Raw genomic sequence first — 22,999 nt, forward strand, 5'->3', positions numbered from 1 at the left:
GGGGGGGGGGATATTGGGATGAAACATAGGGGAGTGAGGGCTAAAAATATGTGAAATTGGATGGGATTCGTTATTCTTTCGTTCTTTCATTCATCAATTGGGTTATTGAGGAAGGTAGAACACCGACTCTCAAGAAAGTTCCACCGTTCCAATATGCAAAAAGAAAGCAGAATGTTAAAATTACCGTCCGATCTGGTTACTTTCCAATACTATAGATATTTTTGAATCCTTTCTTCACAACCGTATTCGCAATACACGCATGGTTACTCTTGGAGAAACATCGTGAGTAGTATCGCAATTTTTACATTGCATTTCTGGATCTAGGGGAAGCATTTAGCCAGTTCTTAGCGTAAAGTTCGAAGTGTGGCGGATATATTAAAACTGCTTCGTGTTTCTGTTGGTCTCTCTATGGTCCTGAGAGTTGGCCGACTATAAAAGACAATGAACGGCGTCTTGGGGTAATGGAGACAAAGATGTTGCGTTGGACTAATGGCGTGACACGTTCTGATCACATCCGAAATGAAGATCTCCACGATCGTTATGGGATTGCACCGATCGTGGAAAAACTGCGAGAGAGGCATCTTCGATGGTATGGTCATGTAATTCGCGCTAACGAATAAAGAGGTTTTATTACTCATATACCGGTATTTCGAGGACCAGCTATCCTCTTCATTCGGCATTTAAAAAACGAAATTTAGTCTTTTTTCCCACTATAAAATAAGCCGAGAAAACGACATATAATACATACGATGACAGAAAAAAATCGGCTTATTACTACAAATGTGAAAAAATTAATTATAAGAAAAACGCGATAATAGCTTGGTTCTACACTTATAAAATCTAAAGGAACACATATTACGTTTTGAAAATTTTCAACGTTTTCTACATATTATTACATATTACAGACGTAGATGTTATACTCACCCTAAACAAACATTGTCTTTTTAATGTTTGGTGTCCAACAAACTCTTATTAAATTCGATTCATTATCTGTCTGTTTATCTATGGTTCATCAACCGATCGTCACGAAATGTGGTGAGAATATGTGGTCTCTGTGCTCTGTGCACTTCCCATACATGCGAAAGAGGGTGTAATTTTTTTCACAGAATGTGCTCATGTGTGATATCGAATGAAAGGACTCGGATAGTACTCTCTCATACTGCTCTTATTTCTGATATTACATATACATATAGGGGAGATAGGACTCAAAATATTTGCCCCACAACGTAAAATAGGTCCCGTTTTCAGAACCTATGCAACCGAAAAATCTGAAAGAAATCATAATGATGGAACTATACGAAATCAAGGCCTCAAAATACATCCCAGAAGTACAGTCAATGGCATCAGCATAGGCGATAATATAAAACATAATTCTGAAAAGTTTGAAGGCAATCCAACTATTATTAACAAAGTTATCGAAGGTCAAAATTTCGCATTTCAGGTAAATTTATTGCACTCTAATACGTGTATGACGTCATCATCATATAAAGTTGACTTAGTTTAGTTTTCCTTTTTAAGGTTTTGTTTGCAAAACAAAACCTTATTAAAACCGGTTGTCGGTTGTCTGTCTGTCTGTCTGCCACAGGCACTTTTCTCAGAAACGGCTATACCGATTGGCACGAAATTTGGTGAGCATAATATGTACGCATAATATCTACGCATGTAATATGTACGTATTTCTAGCAGTTTAAAAAAAGTATGAAATATTAATATTTTGGCCATATACGAATGGAAACATGTGCGTCCAAAGCTTCTGACATAAGATGAACACAAAACCTTTATACTCGAAGTGCCAGCATCCCCTATGCGAGTTCCGGTGTAGTTTTAGCATAAACTTAAAGGGGTTTTCGGCGAAATTTCTAAAATATGCTAATATACTATTATTAACTTTATTTGTGCAGCCTTTGGGAACGGGATATATTTTGAAGCTTGTTTCACTTTTGAAAGGTCATATTTTTCACCCTCACTCCCCTACGTTTCACCCGAGATCAAATATGGGACCAGTTTGAAAAGGACTAATTGAGTCCTTTCATTTGATACCCTACATGGCCACATTCTGCAAAAAAGTTTGCGCCCTCTTTTCACATGTATGGAACACCCCCCTTAAAAACAAAATGGTGCCATTTGCGGTGTGTAAAGGGATCCACAGCCCACATACTCCAACCAATTTTCGTGACAGTCGGTCTAGCCGTTTCCGGATAAAGCGGATGTGACAGACAGACATCGACTCGATTCTAATAATTTTGTGTGAAACAAATTGGAAAAACAGAAACTTAATGTTTCAGGTGTGAAAGGTTTGTGCTTTGCTTATGTAACCATATTTTAATGGGCATTTGTGCTTGTAGAATAGCGATTTGCGCATTTTCTCATGGAAGGTGCGCTCCCTCTACAGACCGAAGGCTGCTGAGCAGCTAGCCGATACTCTGCCCCAATATAAGGCTCATGTAACGGCGTTACAAGAGATGCGCTGGACAGAGACTGGTTTCCTGGAGAAGAGCCGCAACACCATATATTATAGCGGCCATCCAGTAAACCATGTGCTCAGAGTAGGTTTCTTAGTCAGGCAAAAAATAAAACCTGCTTTTATCAGCTTTGAAAATATAAGCGAACGGCTGCACTCTGCGTTCGAAATGCAAATTTAGAAATATAAGCCTCATAAACGTTCACGCCCCTACAGAGGAGACTGCAGACTCGGAGAAGGATACCTTCTACGAGGCAGTAGAACGAACCGTCGAAGCCTGTCCCTAGTATGGTATCAAAATTATACTTGGAGATTTCAATAGTCAAGTAGGAACAGAGCCCGACTTATCACGAAATCCGTCAAGCGAAGAAGCGACTTCACAGACGGAAGAAGGAAGCCTGGGAGAACCAACCAGTCTGTGAACTAGAAAAGTACAGGGAGCAACCGCACCAGGCGCGGAAGTTTTACCAACAAGTCAGAAGGATGTATGCCGAGACAAAGAGGGAAATCTGATTTCCGACAGAATGGGAATATTGGAGCGATGGGTTGAATTCAGTTCGTGCAATTTCATCTGTTAAAAATCATAAGTCGCCAAGAGTCGATGGAATTACAGCCGAATTAGTTAAATATGGTGGCGACCAATTACACCAAACAGTTCAATAACTTATGCTCAATGAAGACTGGCAACGGAGCATTATCTATCTCATACATAAAAGGGGGATATGACGGAGTGCAGCAATTATAGAGGTATCACGTGTTTGAGTGCCATCTATAAGATATTCTCCTCTAGCTAGTCCGAATAGCCCTATACGCCCAGAGCATCATTGGCTCATACCGAAGAGGCTTCACTCCAGGCAAATCAGCAACAGATCAGATTTTCTTTGTGCGGGAAGCTATGGAAAAACTGTTGGAATATGGATATCAGTTGTACCATCTTTTCATCGACTTTAAAACCGCCTATGACAGCATAGCCAGGTTAAAACTGTACACGGCCATGAGAGAAATCGGTATCCCAACGAAATTGATAAGACTGACTAGGCTAACCCTGACCAATGTGCGAGGCTAGATAAAAGCAGCAGGATCACTCTCGAGACCATATGACATCAATAACAGTCTAAGACAAGGGAATGCCTTATCTTGCGTTCTCTTAAACCTGGCCCTGGAGAGAGTGTAGCGGTTCACAGACCATAATTTCTTGCCAAAGACTGTGATGATAGCTCCATCCATTTCGGAGCAAATTGAGTGTGCAGGCAGATAGAAGGACAAACAGACATTGAACCGATTTTAACAAAGTTTGTTTCGCACAAAAGCTTAAAAAATTTCTCGAAAAGAGCAGAATCTATCAACTTACTGGGGGCAACATACAGTGCCGGAACGTTAGAAACCAAATGTATTTGTGATCTTTATGTCATATGCTACATATGATTTTGCGGCATATCTTATGTAGAATTAGATGTGTAATCTCAATTTTTGAAAAAAATTGTCACTTTTATTATTGCCATTTTCGTCAATTTTCTGAGCTGAAAAAAAAATGTTCAAAGTAGGTTTGGTTGGTTTATTGAAAATAAAACGACTTCAAAGTAATTTTCTTAGATTATTGTTTGCTATTTGCTGTGTTGTTAGAAAACAATTGCCCAAGAAGCTGAAACATTTTATCTTCAAAGTGGTACAAAAATGCCCTAGTAAGAGAGTAGCATCTTACAATCCGATTCCGTAACACGAACCCTGTTGCAAGAAATAAAGGTAGCGGACGTCCGAGGAAACCAACTGTGGCCCAGGATCGTATGCTTGTCCGTATTGTGTGAAAAGATCCTTTTAAAATGGTGCCCCAACTCGTGAAAGTTTCAGAAAGTAGTAATCGAGTTCTTTCATTTGATACCCCACATGATTATATCTGGTGAACAAAATTTACATACATTGGCAGCCCCCCTTTCAACCCCACTTAAATTTATGACACTCACTGTTTGCCTGGGATTTCATAGTTCCCATATGTCCACAAAATTTTATTCAGACCGGTTTAGCCATTTTGGAGAAAAGTAGAGGTGACAGACTGACAGACAGTGAATCGGTTGGTTTTGTTTTAGACGAAACTTTAAAAAGGGCTCATCTAGTAGCAGCAAAGGGCTGGGGAGAAGAAACTTCTTCATATATGGGACTTTAATATTTCACTCGAATGACAATTATTCTCGTTAACATTACGTCAGCATCTTATTTCCATGGCTTCAGATGCAGTAAATTCATGTGAAAGTGTTAAGTTTGAACTGTGGCACTAATGGCCAGATTTCCATGAAACTTCCCGCGTATGCGAAACATGGTCCTCTATACTGGTGCAATTTAGTACTCTTAGGATGAACTTAAGGGGGGAAGGGTTTCAGTCAATTTCTAAAAGCTGGTAATTTTCTATTGTGTCCGGATGGCTGAGTGGTTAGAGCACAAAGCTGTGGTACGGAAGGTTGTGGTTTAAATCTCATTGGTGGCAGTGGGATTTGCACCGTGATTTGACGTTATATACCAGTCGACTCAGCAGTCAATGAGTACCTGGGTCAAATCAAGGTAATAATCTCGGGCGAGCGTAATGCTGACCACATTGCCTCCTACAGGGTACTGTGATCCTGTAGTGTGCCATTACGGTCTTGAATGAAGTGCTCTAACACACTTGAAAGTCCTGATCCAATTGAAGTGTTGTGCCATCGATTAATTTATAATATAATATACTATTAGTAGGTATATTTAAGCAGGAATGGGACATATTTTGAGGCCTCGATTTCATACAAGCGCACCACCCTGATTTTTTTTCAGATTTTTGGGTTGGGTTGTTTCCGCAAATAAGTCTTGTCTCAATTCATTTGATATCCCACACGATGAGAAAGTATTTAAATACCCCCCTTTGCATATATGGGGGGCCCCATTTAAACTCCACATAAATTAACCATTCACTGTATGCGTGGGTTTTTAAGGTTTTGTTTGCTGCTAAAACCGAACGAAACGGTCACGGGCAAACTCTACCGACGTCAAATGATGCGTTTGAGCCGCGAACTCAAGAAAAAACGGCCGCAATACCAGCAAAGGCATGACAAAGTTATTTTGCAACATGACAATGCTCGTCCACATGTTGCACAGCCCGTTAAAACATATCTAGAAACGTTGAAATGGGAAGTCCTACCTCACCCGCTGTACTCTCCAGACATTGCTCCTTCTGATTACCATTTGTTCCGGTCGATGCAGCATGGCTTGGCTGACCAGCACTTCTCCAATTACGACGAACTCAAAAAATGGCTCGATGAGTGGATAGCGGCCAAGCAGGCCAATTTTTGGCGCGATGGTATCTATGAATTGTCTGAAAGATGGAAGAAAGTTGTGGCTAGCGATGGGCAATACTTTGAACAATGAATGTATAACCGATTTTTCACAATAAAGCTTCAAATTTAAAGAAAAAACCGACAGAGCTTATTTGTAGGCCCTATATATTACAAAATTTTTGGGAAAATTGAGTAAAACCCCCCTTTGGTTTATCCCAGAGTTATGGAACTTGGTAGTAGTATGAAATATAATATGAAACATATTATCCCCAAGTTTGATCAAAATAATACTATTAGTAACAAACTTACAGTTGCTCAAAGTTGTCTTTACCGTGTAAATTTACAACCCGGAGTACTAATTCTGACATGTTAAATGCATATACATAACGGGCTACGTACAAATGGGATAGCTCTACACTCAATTATACTTACAGAAGAAGCAAACAAAACCTTTCCCGATTTGTTATAGTTGCCATATGTCCACAAAATTTCTTTCGGATCGGTTCACCCGTTTTGAAGAAAAGCACGTGTGACAGACAGACAGCGAATCGTTTTTAATAACGCTTTGTTTTACATAGAACCTTGGAAATTTTTATATGTAAAAACCTAAGAACTCTCGCTAGAGATTTAGTAGCTAAGCATTGATGAAGGAAGTAAGTAATTCCCGAAATAAGTACTTATATGCTAAATATTTTTCTAACTTCAATGAGAGAAGTCAGTATTGGAATATGTTTCAGTTAATTTTTTTATCGACACGTTTCATCTCAGTTTTTGTTTATTTGAAAATACTTCAGGTTTTGCATTTCATTGAACTATGCTAAAAAAATTTTTGTAACTATTGCACTATATATACATCCATGCACTTTATTTTACTCATGAATGTCATCAAATCGTGTGTAGATATCGAAAACAATATTCACATGATAAAAATCTAAGGCGAGGCTCAACAAACACTAATTTTTGCAATATTTGTGTTTAAAAAATATCGTCAGGAAAAAAGTGTTTTATCCAAGAATTGTGGTTCATGAGATTTATAATTCTTTTTTACAATCAATTCAGTCGTTGGTTGCACTGCTTTCGCATAACTTGGAGAAAGCATATGTTCAAATATAACCATGAAATCATATATCAGTTTTCAATTCAATTCTATTTTTCTAAATTGTAATGTGTTAGTCATACATTTCAGGTTTGCTCTTTAGCCGCTTAAGGTATAAACGGTATTTATATATACAGAAAACTTTATATTTCAAAGTTATTTTCTATACATTTTTTCAAATGGGAAAATTCAAACTGATTAGAAGCAATCAGTCTTAGTTTGGAAACATTCCGTATTTTCATTATGACTAATATGAATTGAGTAAGACTCCATACTATCCGCATATCAGTTTGATAAGATATGGAACTGCACTGTGTTAATTCATGTTTTTGTCAGCATTGGGCAGTCGTGTTTTTTTGATAAATACTATCACCTGTGAACTGCGTACTAGTTCGTAGTTTGAACAGAGCCGAATAAGTGTTATACATATGTGCTACAAGTGAGCGTTGATGATTGTGAAATTTGTATAAATATTCATAAAAAGGTGTGGCAAAAAAATACTATACAAGCCACAAAAAGTTTTGTTTCTTTTTACTTCGGTTTTCACGAACGATTTTCAAAGGTAAGTGAAAGTTAAGGGAGAATCTACTTTATGGGTGTGGCGTCAGCATAAATCAATATTTGATTTCATAGCTTCACTATAAAAGCATTAGAGTCGCTACGAACCAAAACAAGTCACAGTCCATTTTCCACTTTTTAAAAATTGTTTGTTAAATAATACAATTGATTAAAAAATTGGCATCGTAATCTTCTGATAGGACGTAGAGCTATAAAACTGAACTCATATATTTAACGCGAAGGCGATTATTAAATTTCCTGTGTAGCATCTAATATTAATTATTGATTGTCCGTAATAAATATATTTAAAATTCACATTAAATATATATTAAGAATTTTGATCCCTCTTGGTGTTCAATTTTCGGGAAGAGTCAGTTAAAATGTATTGACTTTACAATTCGATACAGCGCGTCAAATTATGGATGTGGAAAAGGTGTGGATATGGACACCCTGAACTTCAATGCACCAATTATGTTAATAACTTAGTAATTCTGTGCTGAGTAGGGTGATTAAGAACACAGCGTTTTATGCTTACCGGCAATTTGTACGCTAGCAGCCTGTAAATAAGATAGTTTACGTTGATGAAACACCATACACGTACATTCGACAACTAAACATCTGTTTGAAAACTTTTTCTTTCTTCATTTTTTTTTTATTCGCTTAAAATCCGTTGAAACATCTTTAGATTCATAATTAATAAATATAAAAACAACTTAGACATATTCTTATAATTAATTCTCCTGGAACAATTCCTGAGAGGAAAACCCCAAGCAAGTCACTAAGAAATTCCAGAGAGCTGGAAGAGCAACATACGGCTGCGGAAGGGTAATTTATTGTCAGCCGAAACAGTAGTCTGAGGTAATCGACTAGAGAATATTCCTTGATAGAAAACATTATGCACAGAATGCACTTGATTGCAGTTTGGTTTTCAAATGATGCATCCCCTTTCCCTAGTAACGTTGAATATTACTCCTTTTCGTACTTAGTACTTTCGTACTAACTTTTCGGCAGACAACAACTTGTTGCACTGATGAAGGAGGGAGCAAGTGGTTCCCGAAATATCCGTATTTGCAAGACCATAAAAAATAACACTAGCGAATAGAAAAAGCAAGTTTTTATTATTTCAAAAAACAACAACTACTTTTAATTGTCTGTTAACAAACTCTAAATCCATATCACACTGAAACTGTATAGAAGGACAACGATGGCGAAGATATTGATTGACTTATTTTTCTAAAACAGCTCAGTTTTCAGAATAATATCCAGGCGGGGCACAATTTCCGCCAGCAATTTAATTTTTTTTACAGGACAAAGATGGCGAAGATATTGATTGACTTATTTTTCCAAAACGGCTTCGTTTTCAGAATAATATCCAGACGGTACTCAAATTCCTCCAGCAATTTAATTTTTTTTACATTCTCATTTAGATTTCCTTTTGACTGCTTATCAGAGGGAAAAACGGGGTAGAGGAAATAAAACAAGGGGAGGCATTCTGCTATTTATTTTCCGGATTAACTTGTCATATTAGTGGCTGATTCGATCGTCATGTCCTTATCCGGAACTCAAGAGCTGCGTCTGACACGCTTGATGATGAATTTTCTAGGTGTGTTTGTGTGCAATTAATCAATTTACCCAAATTTTCGAGTCGTTTAGTGAATCGACACACTTTTTGCGGGTATCAAGGCAAGCCTTTCCAAGATGTTGATTATAAAAAGAATAACCATGACAGTCGTAATGCAAATGAGGCTATGAACTTCCTATGCAATATTCAGGCCGACCTGATACCGAGAAAGATGCCTTCTGGCAACTTCTCGATGAAAAGACTTGTCACGTGCCTGCTGACGATTACATAATCATTGCCGGTGACCTTAATGGTCATGTGGGTGAAAAGGCAGACGGTAACAGGTGCCATGGAGGAAAGGGGTTCGGAGCGCGCAATGAATGTGGCGAGCGTATAATCGATTTTGCGGACACCCATGACCTTGTACTTATGAATACATGGTTCATCAAACGATTGTCTCATCTTCCCACATTTTATAGTGGGAACAATAACACGCAAATCGACTATATTCTCATAAGACGCCAACATTTTACCACTGTCACTGATTGCAAAGTCTTTCCCTATGAGACCATCGCACCTCAACATCGGCCGTTAATTGCTGTCCTGCGAATTAAGCCACCGATAAAACAGCGTGACGACCGCACTGGCCCGCCGCGCATTAAATGGTGGCGATTTGGTGAGGAGAAAGAAGAAACGATCTCACTCATACGATTGCCAACCATTACGAATGTGGAAGAATCATGGAACCAAATGAAAGACACGATCCACAAACCGGCCTCTGCAACCCTCAGGGTCACCAAGCCGGGTAAGCGGTACATCAACCGAGATACTTCGCTTTGGAATGACGATGTTGAAATGAAGGTCCGTGAAAAGAAACGCCTCTACCACAAATTTCTCGACGATAAAACGCCTGCTAATTGGCAAATTTATAAGAATGCCAACCGGGAAGCAAAGAAAGCGGTCGCCGTCACCCGAGCGAACCATTTCAAAAATCTTTACGATAAACTGGACACTCGGGATGGCGAGAGAGATCTGTATCGACTTGCCAAACGCCGTGATGAACGCACACAGGATATCGAACACTTCTGTTGTGTTAATGACAAGAACGGTACTTTGCTTACCAACCGTCGAGCCGCAACGGATAGATGGCGAGAATACTTCGAGCAGATTTCAACTGAAGAATTTGCTCATCCTCCACTTCCAAAATGACATCGGGGAAAGCAACAGGACCTGACGACATCGCATCTGAGCTCTGGAAAGCGAAGAGCTGGGACCCAACACTGTGGCTCAGTGAATTCTTTAACCGGGTTATTCAGGAAGGAAGAACTCCATCTGACTGGCAAGAAAGTACCACTGTACCAATATGGAAAAAGAAAGGTAGTCCAGCAGAATGTTCAAATTACCGTCCGATCCGGTTACTTTCCCATACCATGAAGATTTTTGAACGCATTCTTGACAACCGTATTCGCGAAATCGTTGAAATAACCGTGAATCAAGCCGGATTTATCAAGAACTGCGGAACTACTGACGCAATACACGCTGCGCGGTTACTCATGGAGAAACACCGTGAGAAGCATCGCCCTCTTTACATTGCCTTTCTGGATCTAGAGAAAGCGTTTGACCGTGTACCACACGAACTCATCTGGTATGCTTTACGACAACACTTCGTGCCAGAAGAACTCGTGCGCTGGGTTCAATTGCTCTACCACGATCCGAAAAGTAAAGTTCGACGTATGGCGGGTGTATCAAAACCGCTTCGTGTCTCTGTTGGAGTTCATCAAGGAAGTGCCCTCTCACCACTCCTCTTTGTCCTTGTTATGGACACCGTCACACGGGATATCCAACGTCCAGCGCCCTACACACTGCTTTATGCAGATGATGTTTTCCTAGCATCTGATAGCAAAAATGATCTCGAGCAACTTGTTCAAAAATGGAATGATCGCCTCATGCAACACGGTCTCAGATTGAATTTAAACAAAACTGAATTTTTGACGAACGATCCCCATGAAACAGGCAAAATCACTGTCAGCGGCAGTGATCTGCCCAGAACTGAGCGATTTATATACCTCGGGTCAACGCTATCAGCCAATGGAGAGCTGCGTTATGAAATTGCTTCACGCATTAACGCAACCTGGATGAAGTGGCGTTCCACAACTGGTGTCCTTTGTGATCGACGTATCAACGAACGTCTCAAATCTAAAATTTACCGCAATGTCGTTCGTCCAGTCGCTCTCTATTGTTTGTTGGGCGACTATAAAAGACAATGAACGGCGTCTTGCGGTAATGGAGACGAAGATGCTACGTTTGACTAGTGGCGTCACACGTTTAGATCACATCCGAAATGAGGATATCCGCGATCGTTATGGGGTTGCACCGATCGTGGAAAAGTTGCAAGAGAGGCGTTTTCGATGGTATGGTCACGCAATTCGTGCAAACGAGAATTCACTTGCAAAGATTGGTCTGAGCATCGAAGTCAATGGTAAACGACCAAAAGGCAGACCTAAGCAACGGTGGCTTGATACGCTGGATGGGTATTTGAAAGCCTCGAGATTGCACCCAGATCAGGCATTCGAAAGAGCCAAATGGCGAAGCCGATTACGACGAGCCGACCCCGCTTGGGAACGGGACAAACGCTGAAGAAAAAGAAAAAGAAGATTCTTGCAAGCTAAACGACTACCAAGAATAATAAAGAGTAGTAATAGTGTTTTTGATAACAAACTATAATTTTGTCCTAGCGTCTGTAAAGGTGACGTGAAATGCGATCAAAGCCCCACTACAAATTGGGACAGCAGGTGTTTTCTGTGAATCATTTTACATATATCGACATTTTCTGTTGAGTTGCGAAAGAGGAGTGAAACATTTTCGGAATCCCGTTCAATCGCAATTTTTATCTCTGACACGTCTGTATATGCCTCGTAGTTTTGCTTCAGTAACGTAAGGGATCGAGACTGCACTGAACTGAACCGGTGGTTGAGTTCCGCTCTTATCTTGCGAGAAAAGGATTGTATTTTTAATAAAAGCCGGACATACGTCACTTAGGTTGATTTTTGCCCATGTATCTTGCTCATTATATCCCTGCAGCAGTGTCACACTTGTTTGTATTAGCATGGAGACAACTACTTGTAACAATCCCGCTTATTTTCTGCGCGGCCTACGGTTGCTTCGGAAATCACGGCATCTCCTCTAGCTCATGGTGTGGCGGCTTCCCTTTTGTTCTTTGGCAAAGTCCCCTCGCGCGGAGACACAGTAATCCCTTTCGTCGAAATTTCATGGTTCCACCAATTTCGATGATGATTTGGCCCCTGGTCACTTAGAAATAATTATTATTTGGACAACTTAATCATCATTATCATAGTCTGGCTGTTTTAATGAATATTAAACTATGACGACAAAATCCACGCACGTTGTTGGCAGCCAACATCTTATAAAAATTGTTCCGCTCGAAACGTGTGACCATAGGACCAAAGCTCTTACTGTACAAAATAATGATCTTGTCAATACTGTGTAAAACAAAACCTTATTAAAATCGGTTTACTGTCTGTCTGCCTGTCCGTCATACGCATTATTCTCAGAGATGGTTGTAGCGATTGACACCAAATTTGGTGGAAATGTGGGAACTGTGAACGCTCACGCATACAGTAAGTTACATCCTGTTACGCCGAATTTAAGGGGAGATCCCCATACATGCAAAAGGGGGGATTCAACATTTTTTTTCAATCAAATATGTGGGGTGTCAACTGAAAGCCGGTATTAGTTGACATTTGTTGGCAAGATGGGGAGTGCAGGGGATCGAAAACGATCATTTCTTTAATGGTAACATTCTCAGAAACTACTCAACCGAAAAATGTGAAAAAAAAATTAAGAGGTTGCCTTTCTATGGTGCCTAGGCCCGATATCTGTTCAAATAAAGTTAATAATAGTTCGGGGACAAACGCACGCTCAAATGTCTATATAAAAAAATACACAAAGCATTTCATACCTGAAGCGTCCAGCTTCCAGTTTCTCGGCTTGTTTTTAAGGTGTAAACACAAAACCTTATTAAAATCGGTTTACTGTCTGTCTGTCCGTCACACGCATATTTCTCGGAGACGGTTATAGCGATTGACACCAAATTTGGTACAAAGGTGGGAACTGTGAACGCTCACGCGTACAGTGAGTTACATCCTGTTACGTCGAATTTAATGGGGGGTCCTCATACATGCAAAAGGGGGATGTAAAATTTTTTTTCGTCAATTATAGTCATGTGGGGTATCAAATTAAAGGTACTTTCAAAGCCGGTCTTAGTTTTGACATTTGTTAGAGAGGTGGGGAGTGCGAGGTGTTGAAAGTGATCATTTCTTTAAGGGGGCCATTCTTAGAAACTACCAAACCGAAAAATCTGAAAAAAATCAGGCTGCCACCATATGGTGCCTGGGCTCCGAAATATCTTTCATACCGATATCTGTTTAAATAAAGTTAATAATAGTATATTACTATATTTTTTAGTAAGCACCACGAAATTTACTCGGAAACGGCTGAACCGATTGTCACGATTGGTGAAAACATGTAGTTTCTGTGTCCCTTTAGATGCAGCGAGTGACACCATTTTGTGTTGATTTTCAAGAGGGACTCTCCATACATGCGAAAAGAGGTTGTAATTTTTGTTTTTTTCAGAATATAGCCATGTGGGGTATCAAATGGGCTCCATTAATACTTTCCGAAACCGATCTTATTTTCATTGGCTGGAAAATAAGGGAGGTAGAGCTTAAAAGGTGTGCCCCATAATGTGAAACAGCTCCCGTTCTCAGAACGTACCCAACCGAAAAAAACTTTATGAAATCTCAAAATACATTCCATTCCGATATCTGCACAAATAAAGTTAATAATAATAATATATTACCATGTTTTAGAAATTTACCGGAAAACCCCGCTTAAGTTAATTCCAGAAGTATAAAATTTGGCATGAGGACGGGTGACAATAATAAAAATATTAGACGAAGACCGCTTTACAGTTTCTTACCAGTGCAGAGGCAAATCATTAGACGCTGCCTCACCTCCCCCTGGGAGCAGTGTGAGCGAAGCGGCTCGCAGATGTTACGTTCAATATAATTGAAAATCATGGCGGGCTCTGCTAATTATATAAAGGAGCATTTAACATCTGCGAGCCGCTTCAGTCACGCTGCTCTCAGGCCAGAGGTGAGGCAGCGTCTGACGATTTGCCTCTTTCCTGATAAGAAACAGTAAAGCCGTTCGACTAATACGTTTGAAGTTTAGACGTTAAGCTCTAAACGAGGGGTTCGTGGACCAAAAAAAGAGGGAGTAAGTTGCTCCGTCCGACCCGACATCAAGTGGATGTGGACCACTCAAACCTTAAAAAAAATGGGACATAATTCTGAAAAATTTAAAGGCAATCCAACTATAATAAATAAAGTTGTAGAAAGTAAAACTTTTGCATTTCAAGTAAATTTATTGCACCCTAGGACGTGCGGTCATCATCATATAAACTAACTACGTTTAGTTTTAGTTTTCCCTTTTCGGGATTTTTTAGTAATTTGCATTAAGTGTCAATTACTCGAGGTAGACATGGCTGTGTATATGCATGTGCTAATAAAGTTTGCGGGTAGTAACCAATATAATAGTCATGTGTACCTGATTACCAGCGGCTTTTAATTTACGTACATAACATATATGTCTGCTTTTTTGCACGGAGTAAAATGGAAATGCGTCAAGATGCATTAGATCAATTAAGATGTGCACATATACATGTATGCATCGTCATGCGGTAATAGGCAATGCGTGTTTTTTTAGGATGAACACAGTATTAATGTCGTTAATATGTGCAGTGCTAGGCAAAAAAAATCCTATCAGTCAGAAAATCTGATTTTTGAGAAAAAATGTCGAGCTGATAAAAAAAGTAAAAATGAGGGTTTTTGGAGAAAAAAAAAACTATGCAAAATTTTTCAGGAGGGAATTTTATTCAAAATTAGTCTACGAAAAATAGGTAAATTTGGTTTATGTTCCATATACATCACAAGACTCGTATCATTTTTTCTTTTGTTTACTTAATAACTAAACAATAAACTCATAAATGTTTAATTAGTATTTCCTTGCATCTTCTTTTTCCTTAATTACGGGTCTAACCCTTGCTGGTATTGATGAGCTGCTTTACTGAGCAAAAAAGGGTTAAATAATTGGAAAACTCTCAATATTTCTTATAAAACAGCTGGGGAAAATAAAAAAAAATATTAGATGACCCCACGTGTGATACTGCTCTTCAATACAAGGTATCAGATGCTCCTTCAAGATTCGTTCATATGCTGCACCATTGACTGTTCCATCAATGAATGAAAGTCCTTTCACACCATAAAACGAAAAGCAATCGCAGATCAACCTGCTCAACGGCTGGTGTACTGTGGTCTGAATGCTCTTCCCACTGAATCACTCACCTGATTTTCTCCATACGTGGTGGATCCCATCCGACCCAAATATATTAAATTGGAATTCGTCGGAGAATATTACAGGTATAACCGATCCCGCAGGCAGAATTTCCTCATCAGTCTGTTTTCGGCTGATGTAGTCTTTCTCGGCCTTCCAGAACCCTGTTTCCGGGCAGTGCATCCAGTGGCCCGGAATTTTTTTAAAAAATCAGCTACAGAGGACTGACTAAAGTCCACAACGACCGGTATTTATCGTGTGCTATATTTTTTATGAAATAAGGTTATTATTATTATTTCTCCTTGGTCAATATCACTCATTTTGCGTGTTTATTGCCATTTTTTCAATTAACGCACTTCAAAAACTTACCACTGCGAGAAACTGTAATCTAACGGTACAAATACTTTCTTCACATTTGTGTTTATACAACAAAAATAAGTGCTTGTCAATTCAAATTAAAATAATGGACTTACGCTAGATTAAGTAGGGCGCACTTATAATAACTGATTGGATTTCTTTGCCAAATACTGTATGTACATATGTCTATCTTGGAGTTTGGCAAAATATGATGAAATATTTTGTATTTTAGAAAATAGACATTTTTCCCACATAAGATGAACACAAATCCATTATACCCAAAGCGCCCAGCTTCCGATACCCCGACTTGTTTGTAGTACAGTTTTTGTCTTTCGCATCGAGTTCTGGCTCAAATGGTAGGTCAAAGCAGTGCGATTCGCTGGAGTGAACAGGATTACCGTTTGGTTATCTACCGAAGTGGATTCCTCCTGACTTAGATGGTATGAAGTATTATCAATGAGAAATGGTAAGTGACTCTTGGAGCGAGAGTTGGCACTTCAGATCGAAAGACTCACTTAACCACTCTTTTCCTTTCTATTTTCTATGAACAGGGATATGATTTCAGGTGCCGTCGGGTTTCTTATGAAAATTAATCGCATGGGCAGTGCGGGCGGCAGAAAGTGGTCATTTCTTTAACGGATCCATTCTCAGAAACCACCCAACCGAAAAATCTGAAAAAATCAATAGCCTACTCTATGTTGCCCAGGCTTCGAAATGCTCTCCATACCGATGTCTATTAAAATAAAGTTAATAATAGTATATTACGTTCATTTTTAGTAAACGGCTGCAAACCCCCCTTAAATTCATCCTACTACTACGAAATTGCAGCAATGTAGGTCATAACGTAGAGCATGCTCCTACCTAAGTTTGGTGGAAATTGCACTATTACTAACGAAAATATAGGTCAAAGTTGTCACTTCTTTGCAAATTCAAGACTTTGAATATCAATATCAATAGTATATTCATATATAGTATTCAAACAATTCGTGCTAACGAGAATTCACTTACCAAAATTGGTTTGGACATCGAAGTCGATGGTAAACGACCAAAAGGCAGGCCGAAACAACGGCGGCTTGATACGCTTCATCATCAACGGCGCAACAACCGGTATCCGGTCTAGGCCTGCCTTAATAAGGAACTCCAGACATCCCGGTTTTGCGCCGAGGTCCACCAATTCGATATCCCTAAAAGCTGTCTGGCGTCCTGGCCTACGCCATTGCTCCATCTCAGACAGGGTCTGCCTCGTCTTCTTTTTCTACCATAGATATTGCCCTTATAGACTTTCCGGGTGGGATCATCCTCATCCATACGGATTAAGTAACCCGCCCACCGCAACCTATTGAGCCGGATTTTATCCACAACCGGACGGTCATGGTATCGCTCATAGATTTCGTCATTGTGTAGGCTACGGAATTGTCCATCCTCATGTAGGGGGCCAAAAATTCTTCGGAGGATTCTTCTCTCGAACGCCGCCAAGAGTTCGCAATTTTTCTTGCTAAGAACCCAAGTTTCCGAGGAATACATGAGGACTGGCAAGATCATAGTGTAGAGTAAGTGCTTTGACCCTATGGTGAGACGTTTCGAGCGGAACAGTCTTTGTAAGCTGAAATAGGCTCTGTTGGCTGACAACAACCGTGCGCGGATTTCATCATCGTAGTTGTTATCGGTTGTGATTTTTGACCCTAGATAGGAAAAATTGTCAACGGTCTCAAAGTTGTATTCTCCTATCCATATTCTTGTTCGTGTTTGTGTTTGACCAGTGCGGTTTGATGTTGTTGGTTGATTCGTCTTCGGTGCTGACGTTGCCACCATATATTTTGTCTTGCCTTCATTGATGTGCAGCCGAAGATCTCGCGCCGCCTGCTCGATCTGGATGAAGGCAGTTTGTACATTTCGGGTGGTTCTTCCCATGATGTCGATATCGTCAGCATAGGCCAATAGTTGGGTGGACTTGAAGAGGATCGTACCTCTTGCATTTACCTCGGCATCACGGATCACTTTCTCGAGGGACAGGTTAAAGAGGGCGCATGATAGCGCATCCCCTTGTCGTAGACCGTTGTTGATGTCGAATGGTCTTGAGAGTGATCCTGCTGCTCTTATCTGGCCTCGCACATTGGTCAAGGTCAGCCTAGTCAGTCTTATTAATTTCGTCGGGATACCGAATTCTCCCATGGTCGTGTACAGTTTTACCCTGGCTATGCTATCATAGGCGGCTTTAAAGTCGATGAACAGATGGTGTAACTGTTGTCCATATTCCAACAGTTTTTCCATCGCTTGCCGCAGAGAGAAAATCTGATCTGTTGCTGATTTGCCTAAAGTGAAGCCTCTTTGGTATGGGCCAATGATGTTCTGGGCGTATGGGGCTATCCGGCCTAGCAAGATAGTGGAGAATATCTTATATATGGTACTCAGCAACGTGATACCTCTATAATTGCTGCGCTGTGTGATATCTCCCTTTTTATGTATGAGACAGATAATGCCTCGCTGCCAATCGTCAGGCATTGATTCGCTGTCCCATACCTTGAGCACAAGTTGATGAACCACTTGGTGTAACTGGTCGCCTCCATATTTAACCAATTCGGCTGTAATTCCATCGGCTCCTGGCGACTTATGATGATGTGCGATGAATTGCACGGACTGTTTCTCCTAAACTTGGTGGTGGGAGTATTTTTCCGTCGTCTTCAGTTGGCGGGACCTCCAACTCGCCGATGTTCTGGTTGTCCAGTAGCTCATCAAAGTACTCAACCCATCGCTCTAATATGCCCATTCTGTCGGAAATCAGATTTCCCTCTTTGTCTCGGCGGGATGAGCATCGAGGTGTATAAGGTTTCATCCTGGTGACTTGATGGTAAAACTTCCGCGCCTGGTGCGGTTGCTCCCTGTACTTTTCTAGTTCACAGACTTGTTGGTTCTCCCAGGCTTCCTTTTTCCGTCTGTGAAGTGGCTTCTTCGCTCGACGGAGTTCGTGATAAGTCTCTGCGCGTGCCCGCGTTCTTTGAGAATGCAACATTACTCGGTATGCGGCATTCTTCCGTTCCGTTGCTAGCTTACATTCATCGTCAAACCAGCCGTTCCGACTCCTTTTGCGGCTGGCGCCAAGTATGTTTGTGGCCGTATCCATGATAACGTTCTTCAGGTGGTTGTGAAGATCATTTGTTGATGCTTCATCTCCAGGTCCTCTGTTGACTGCGGTTATTGCGGCATCCATTTCCCTCTTATAGGTGTCGCGGAAGGTTGTGTTGTGGATGGCTTCAGTGTTCATTCTCACCTGATTGTCAGAGGGGATTCTAGGTGGTATTATTCGAGCTCGGAGCACCATGCCAACGAGATAGTGATCCGAGTCTATATTGGCCCCCCTATATGTTCTGACATTCATCAAGGCTGAGAGGTGGCGGCGTTCGATCAACACGTGGTCAATTTGGTTGAAAGTGGTCCCGTCTGGAGAGGCCCACGTATGTTTGTGGACCGCTTTCCGCGCAAACCAGGTACTTCCAACAACCATTTCGTGTGACCCTGCTAACTGAATAGTCCGCAGTCCGTTATCATTTGTTTTTTCGTGTAAGCTATGGGAGCCAACGTATCGCCTGAATACGAGCTCCTTCCCTACTTGGCTGTTAAAATCCCCAAGTATGATTTTGATATCATATCTGGGACAGGCTTCGAGGATTCGTTCTACTGCCTCGTAGAAGGTATCCTTCTCCGACTCTGCAGTCTCCTCTGTAGGGGCGTGAACGTTTATGAGGCTTATATTTCTAAACTTGCCTCGCAAGCGCAGAGTGCATAGCCGTTCGCTTATGTTTTCAAAGCCGATAACAGCAGGTTTCATTTTTTGGCTGACTAAGAAACCTACTCCGAGCACATGGTTTACTGGATGACCGCTATAATATATGGTGTAGTGGCTCTTCTCCAGGAAACCGGGCCCTGTCCATCGCATCTCTTGCAACGCTGTTATATCAGCCTTATATTGGGACAGGGTATCGGCTAGCTGCTCGTCAGCTTCATCTCTGTACAGGGAGCGCACCTTCCATGAGAAAATGCGCAAATCGTTATTCCGTGTTCTTTGCCGGGTCCGTCGTTTTAAGATCCGTCCTGTCCGAGGCTCCTGTTGTGGCTTCGTAACAAGTTGTTTTCCGTGTAGGGTTGTCAGCCCTACCCAACCCCCAACCTGGAGGACCAGTTGGTGCAAATTGTCCCGTTTTTAGGCGCGGAAGACTCGCCTTCATCCTTCTCCGTCTGCAGCTTTTCGTTAAGAAAGAGCACCCAGCGGTCACCACGTGGAGGTGGAGATAGGGTTTGGTAGTAGAGCTGTTGGTGTTGGTTCAGCAGGCATTTCCCAGGTTTTATGCTCCATCGTGGGCACCAATCCGCGTTTAGCCCTGGGACCTATACTACCCTTGATACGCTTGATGGAGATTTAAGAGCCTCGAGATTGCACCCAGATCAGGCATTCGACAGAGCCAAATGGGGAAACGATCGGTGCAACCCCATAACGATCGCGGATATCCTCATTTCGGATGTGATCGAAATGTACTACGCCATTAGTCCAACGCAATATCTTCGTCTCCATTACAAGACATTACCTTTTATATTCGGCCAACACTCAGAACCATCGAAAGCAGCAGGACGGACGACATTCCGGTAAATTTTGGATTTGAGACGTTCGTTCGTCGATCACAAAGAACATCAGTTTTGGAACGCCACTTCATTCAGGTTGCCTTAATGCGTGAAGCAATTTCATAATGCAGTTGTCCATTGGCTGATAGCATTGACCCGAGATATTTAAATCGCTCAGTTCTGGGCAGATCATTGCCGCTCACAGTGATTGCGCCTGTTTCATAGGGATCGGTCGTCAAAAATTCAGTTTTATTCAGAGTCGCTCGAGATCATTGTTACTATTAGATGCTAGAAAAACATCATCTGCATAAAGCAGTGTATAGGGCACTGGACGTTGGATATCCCGTGTGACGGTGTCCATAACAAGCACAAAGAGGAATGATGAAGGGGCGCTTCCTGTGCCAAGAATCGATACAGTTATCGTCAGATTGATTCGGAATCATATAGTGCGATCTGCTTCGCATGGTGAGAACCCTTGGGTTTCGCAGCCGTTCTACCCAAATGATGGGTATTTCGAGAAAACTCTCACGACAGGCTTCATTCCTCCCGAAGCGTTCGTGTATCTTGTCTAATTCTTGATTCTGCCGGTGATCCGGTTATGTATCATATACATAGGCGGGCCACGGACAAAAGGATAGAATACCCCCCGAATTTGACAGTGGGGGCTCCGGGATTCGACTGGAGATACTCCAGAGCGAGAGCAATTGACATTAAGCGGGATGAAAAAGAGAAATCTTGGTACTGGTGGCTGCGGGATGCCGGTTAGCGGTGGCCGTGCTCAGTCCTGCCATTTGTTTCTTGGTGGGGCTTTGTAAATATGTATACATTGAACGGGTGCTGATTTTGTCTCCAGTTGTAACTTATAAATACATACGTTATTATTCTTTGTTTTTTTGTATGGATGTTATTTTAAAAAAAAAAAGAAAAAATGTGTAATATAAAATCTATAATTATGATTAAGAACAATAATTTAAGTTAAAAGTGTCTTTTGAAGCGATCAAATATTTATTATTACTTTTTATATTTCTTTATTTGCCACTAAGGCCAAGTGAATTCTGTCGGGTTTTTGACCATTTCCCGACAACTTATTGTAAAATTAGATTTTCATTTCTTACTGTTTCTCTTCTCTGTCTGTAAATCGTTATTCAAAAATTTTGAGAGCCCACAGTGGCCATTAGATTTAAGTTATTTTTGTTATTTCAAAAGATTGTTTTTTTATTGTTCATTTTTCCAATCTATACTATTGTTACCTATTTCTTAAAAATAAAAATGATTTTAAAAACAAAAACAAAAACAGGGGCGCTTCCTTGATGAACACCAACAGGGACCCGAAGCGAGTAAAATATAGTTGAACCTCTCTAATTCGAACTTTTCGGCCCATCATTGGCGTTCCAATGAATTCATTCTCTAATTCGTAATAGTTTTTCTTAATTTTTGTGGAAATATTTCATATATTACGATTTAAGTCGAAGGTCGATTTGGCGGTGCAAATCACAAGTCTTTCCATATTCATGTATGTAATTGTATATTCACAAACTAACGTGTGACAGAAATTTCAATGAAAAAGTTGTGTTCTCCGCATAAGTCTCACCACGAGCCCAGTTTCTGTGCATGATTTTTACCACTGGGTCAGACTTCAGTGTACGATGTATGAAATTTATGCATAAAGTGTCTATTTAGAGTGATTTTGCGCAGAATATCGATATACACGGCCTCCATTTAAATTTTTCAGCATTTAAAAACTTTGGCTCTTGCTACGAAAATACACCTGGCTGAGAAGGCAACGGACTGAAATAATCTATTGTTAAATTGCAAATTCCCCTTAGTATGTTATCTTCCATTTGTGTAGATGCAAAATGTTTAGAGAAGCTAGTTCTAGTAAACGTGTTAAAAGGAAAAGAGCAGCAAATACCAAACATCACCCAATATTGAAGCTTGAATTGTCCTGCTTTCAGAACCCGCAACGGTTGACTACAGCAATTCAAAAAGAGGCATAGGATTTATCAAAAAACAAGTTGGGGAACTGGAAGCTCGGCGCTTCAGATGTGAAAGGTTTTGTTTGTTTCTTCTGTGAGTATATTTTAGTGCAGAACTATCCTATTTGTACGTAGCGCGTTATATATATGCATTTAGCATGTTAGACTACACACTCTAGTGTAATATTGATATTTAGTTGCATTTTGAACTACTGTAACTTTGTTAGTAATAGTATGATTTTGATCAAACGGGATAACTTGCTTTATATTGCATTCTATACTATTACAAACTTTTATAACTCTAGGATAAACTTAAGGGGGGGGGGGTTGATTCATTTCCCAAAAAATATGGTAATATATTATTATCAACTTAATTTGAGCAGATATCTATATGGAGAATATTTTGAGGCTTGGATACCAAATAGAAGCCGCTTCATAATTTTTTTCAAATTTTTTGGTTGGGTAGTTTCTGAGCATGAGTCCGTTAAAGAAGTCATCACTTTCCGCCTCTCCCACTCGCCTTTCTAACAAATGTCAAAACTAAGACCGGCATGGAAATATACTAATTGAGAATTTTAAGTTGATACCCAACATGACTATCCGGAGAAAAAAAATTTACATCCATGTATGCATGTGCATGTAGTACCAAAAGGAGATGACAAA

At 40.4% G+C, this 22,999-nt stretch overlaps 1 protein-coding gene across 4 annotated transcripts in view; it reads left to right on the forward strand.

Annotated features, from left to right (window-relative positions):
* LOC119652876 (lethal(2) giant larvae protein) overlaps positions 1–22,999 on the forward strand; it is a 146,331-nt gene that overhangs the window by 13,280 nt on the left and 110,052 nt on the right. For 2 of the 4 annotated variants that reach the window (XM_038057236.1, XM_038057238.1), the window contains exon 1: positions 7,202–7,418. The exons of the other annotated variants lie outside the window; for them this stretch is intronic. The gene's annotated coding sequence lies outside the window, so the exon portion shown is untranslated. Of the gene's footprint in view, positions 1–7,201; positions 7,419–22,999 lie in introns of those variants that run through there. 4 annotated transcript variants of the gene reach the window in all.

This window comes from Hermetia illucens, chromosome 3 (assembly GCF_905115235.1).
Source record: "Hermetia illucens chromosome 3, iHerIll2.2.curated.20191125, whole genome shotgun sequence".
NCBI lineage: Eukaryota > Metazoa > Arthropoda > Insecta > Diptera > Stratiomyidae > Hermetia > Hermetia illucens.